Raw genomic sequence first — 4,550 nt, 5'->3', positions numbered from 1 at the left:
ACTTTGGTTACTTTAATGCCCTAGAAATACTAAAAGACACATATGGCACTTACAAAACATTTAATTCTCTGAATGTTTCCTTATAATTCCAAATATATCCTACATGGATTTTCTTAAGGTTGTGGCAATTGCAATTTCTCTGAACTCTTTAAAACTATAATTATATTCACTCCAATTACTTACAAAGCAACTATATGAAAATCCAAAAGTTCACTCTGCCTCAGATAAGACCCACAGTGTTTCCACAATGAACTCACTTCAGCAGGATATTATTTAGTACAATGAAATAGAACTATAAGGATACATTAAAGATGGAGAGGAAGGTCAGCAACTAAGCAACTATCACAGGAAAGGTAGACCAATAGCATCATAGATAGATGTTTCTTTTTAACTTTTGATATAAAACAATTCCCCTTACATGAATGTTCATACATGCATGCATTTGATAACATAATTAGACTGAAAATCATACTTCAAATATTATAGAAATTTTAGATATATTTAATGTATTAATGTACTAAGTTTTCTATGGAAAAAGTATTCATATAATTTTCTATAATTCTATAATTTTCTATGCATTTATTCAATATTTTTATCATCTTATTTCATAAAGCATTTATAAGAATCAATAGCAGATATTGGTTTATCAGAAAACACTTGAGAAAGAATACTTCTGATTTTTAATAGCTGTTCTCTATAAGTCTATCAGTGTATAATGGTGAGGGTCTGAATGGTTGTAGTTGAACAGCTTATTCATTGTTTATTTTGGATATCAATGCTGGTATCGCTTTCCACAATGTTATGTGAGCCATTTTGAACTGAATGAAAAGGTTTATTTTTAACAAGTTACGTGTACAATTTTTCCTCCTATATGAACATTGTTATATGCTCAAATAAGTGTACAAATAATGAACGTACCGTCTCCCATCTTTTAGGTTTCATCCTCTATTTTTGGAAGTTAACACAGCTTGCAGTTTAAGTAGTCTTTCCACTACGATCATGCAGGGAATTATAATGCCATCTCGTTTTTCTCCATTTCCCAGTGTTCATGCAGTCTCTAGCAATTCAATACCCATTTCAAAGATGCAGCCAGCCATTTTTCACCAACTCACTGGCTGAGCAATATTCTGGTTCTCTTTTGAGATCCATTTCTTAAAGGAACACATTCCAGTAACTGTTTCCCAGATATAATCGTTAGTATTGCAGTACATTATTTCCCAGTAGCCTGTGGGAAGGATTTCCATGCTCCAGCACAGTCTAATATTTAAATTGAAAATAAAACTTTTAAGGCTGGAAGGAACTGGAGAAGTTTGGTGGATTGTGACTACCATTTAGAACTAGATACTCTGACAGAATGCCCTATTTCTTCTTTTCAAGCTTCATTTTCCATTAAAATATAATCTGAGCAATTCAAATGTAGACTGAATTTCATACTTCTCAGAAATCCAGTTCTTGTTCGTAGCTTCTACTTACTTCAAAGCCCGAAACATGCAATGAAGCTTTTTCTCCACGGTGAGCACAGCAAAGTATTTGCAATGAGAACTCCTCAAGCTGCATAGCAAAAGTGAAGTGCCGTGCCATGTTGATCTGGACTTGTCCACTTGGCAAAATGATCAACATCTGCTGAGTGAAATACTGAGCACCATTGCAGTCTACTTCCCAAAGATACACATTAGCATGAAAAAAGCATTACTAGTGATAAGACACAGAAATGCCTCATCCAATAGACAGAATGGCTGTTTGCTTCTATTTCTGAAATTTTCTAGCTTATTTTTAATGCTATACAATGAAAACTAATGGGAGGAAGGAAAATCCTGTGCTGCTAAATGAAATACTGTCAATATAGCATGTACATTAGAATGAATTTACCTCTAGCGCGCATACACATACACACACATATATATGTGTGTGTGTGTGTATATATATATATATATATATATATATATATATATATATATATATATATATATATATATATATATATATCGTGGAATATATATATATATATCGTGGAATATATTTTATATATACACACACATATATGTATATGTGTATATGTATATATATTATATATATTATGTTATAGTTATATATATTATATTATATTATATTATATTATATTATATTATATATATGTATATCCCATGTTGTTCAGAATCATTGGACATTGCAGAAATCTAAGGGTATCGTTCTTCAAACCACTCAGTTCTCCTTGTTGAATCTGAGTGATAACTCCTAAGGCTTATTGACCTTTGAAAAATAAATAAATTAGAATTGTTTTGGAGCATTACTTTCCATTTATTTCTGTTCATTGCTTAAGCCACTGTCTTTTGTAAAATGTAAAGGTGATCTTGAGTACCACAAAAGTTATCCCCAATTGATAGCCAAAAAGAAAAAGAGAAAAAAAGAAAAAAGAAAACTTAGTGTTCTTAGATTTCACTGGGGATAGAAACCACTCTTAAAGGTAAGCTGCAGGCCCCGCAGTAGATGGTCAACAGCAAAAAGTCAATGGTACTTTTTGAGTATCATTGTTCATACTGTCATGTTAGGGTATTTGTATCTTTCTTAATTTTTATTTTATTGTATTCATATATTTAAAGTTTAATCTCTTTTTTTCTTTTTGTATATATTATGGCTTGCAGTTTAGTAATTAAATGGAATTCCCAATTATGCAAATATGTTGGTCTCTGCAATTTTATCTTGTTTCTTGTGCCTTTTCTTGGGATCTTTCCTCTGTTTGCTGTTTTCGACTCTGATGTGCTGCTTTTTCTTTTTCATTTCTTTTTTATTTTATTATATTTCCTTTATCCTGTAGAAGTTTCTTTGTTTACTTGTGTGTGTGTGTGTATGTGTGTGTGTGTGTGAGAGAGAGAGAGAGAGAGAGAGCGAGAGAGAGAGAGAGAGAGAGAGAGAGAGAGAGAGAGAATGGATCAGGTCAGATTGGGATGGTAAGATACTGGGAAGAGTAGAGGGAGGGGAACTGAGATCAGATTATGTTATGTGAGGAAAGACTCACTGAGTAACAAAAGAGTAGATAATAGCCTATTTGTTTTAGTTATATAATCAAGAAAATATAGAGAGCGTGCTAATATCCTACAATTATAATTCTAACTTTCTAACTTTCTGTTTAATCTTTAAATCTTGACACCTGATGTGAGCAAGTCAATTACATATAGGTTACATTTACCATTTGACGAAAAGGTTTATGGCATATCAATTCATCTAAATTCAAGTAAAGCCTATAAGATATGACCCATACTTATAATGCTTTGGACCCTGATCATTTACTAATTTATAGTTTACAGTCAGTAGCAGAGAGGATGGTGGATGTTACATGACGACGTTCCATTCAGAGAGGAAAGTTTAGATATGCATGCCTGTGATACATCTTCACAGTGGGGAAATATTGAATAGATATTATTTTCTGGTAAAAATTATCCACATTTACTGTTCAGATGATCTCCTAGCTTATGAAAATTACATGTAGAAATGATATTCTAATGCCTTTAAAATAAAATTTTCTCTTATGTGCATTATATTTACTATATACTGGCTATAAATATAATTTGTTAGAATTTGTTTTAAAAAGCAGAATATGGAACATTTATATGAACTAATCAGTACCCCCAGAGCTCGTGTCTCTAGCTGCATATGTAGCAAAAGATTGCCTAGTTGGCCATCATTGGGAAGAGAGGCACCTTGGCTAGCAAACTTTATATGCCCCAGTACAGGGGAATGCCAGGGCCAAGAAGTGGGAGTGAGTAGGTTGGGGAGCAGGGTGGGGGTAGGGTATAGGGGAATTTTGGGATAGCACTTGAAATGTAAATGAAGAAAATATCTAAAAAAACAAAACAAAACAAAACAAAACAAAACAGAATATGCTATCTAAAGGAAGGTTAGATACTACACTTGATCTTAGCCAAAAGGCCGAGAAGCGATAAAGGAAGGTTAGAAAAATGACTAGTTGCCACCATCCATCCTGGTGCTGAAGTTGGTATGTTCTGTATGCTCAGCAACTGTTCCATTCTCTGGCAGTTTTATTTATTTATTTTATTTAATACTGAAAAACAGTCTCTAAATTTCATAGGCAGATTTAACCTATCAACATAGACCCACTATGTTTTATAATTTCCAAAATGCCTCTGACACACAGGCCTCTAATCCCAAACAGGTTAGAGAACATATTGAAATGCAATTTCACAAATTCTTCACAAATCTATATGTACTGAATGTTGCTTATTTTGTCACATAGTTAGCAGTATATTTATTTCTCTTTTAATGTAGTTTGAAGGATAAATCCACAACCTTAGCAACACTGGATTTATCTAGGGGATGTTAATTTTACATCTGGAACCATTTAATTCAATTACATTTTAGTACAGTTGAAGACAAAAAATTTTCCCAACTTATTTCTATGTAGAAACCTACTTAGTTAAACAGAATTTTAAGAGTTATTTCTCCATACTTTGGACTTTTTATATGTGTAATTGGACTATGGACTTATACCAGAGATATTTTGCAATGAAACTAAAATTTCTCAAACATGAAGA

The 4,550-nt window shown here is 32.5% G+C and overlaps 1 pseudogene; it reads right to left on the bottom strand.

Moving 5' to 3' along the window:
- Positions 1-3,854: 3,854 nt before the first annotated feature.
- LOC115031057 lies at positions 3,855-3,939 on the bottom strand (annotated as a pseudogene).
- Between the last annotated feature and the right edge of the window lie 611 nt (positions 3,940-4,550).

This window comes from Mus caroli, chromosome 4 (genome assembly GCF_900094665.2).
Source record: "Mus caroli chromosome 4, CAROLI_EIJ_v1.1, whole genome shotgun sequence".
Classification (NCBI taxonomy): domain Eukaryota; kingdom Metazoa; phylum Chordata; class Mammalia; order Rodentia; family Muridae; genus Mus; species Mus caroli.
This window is presented reverse-complemented; position numbering and strand designations above follow the sequence as displayed.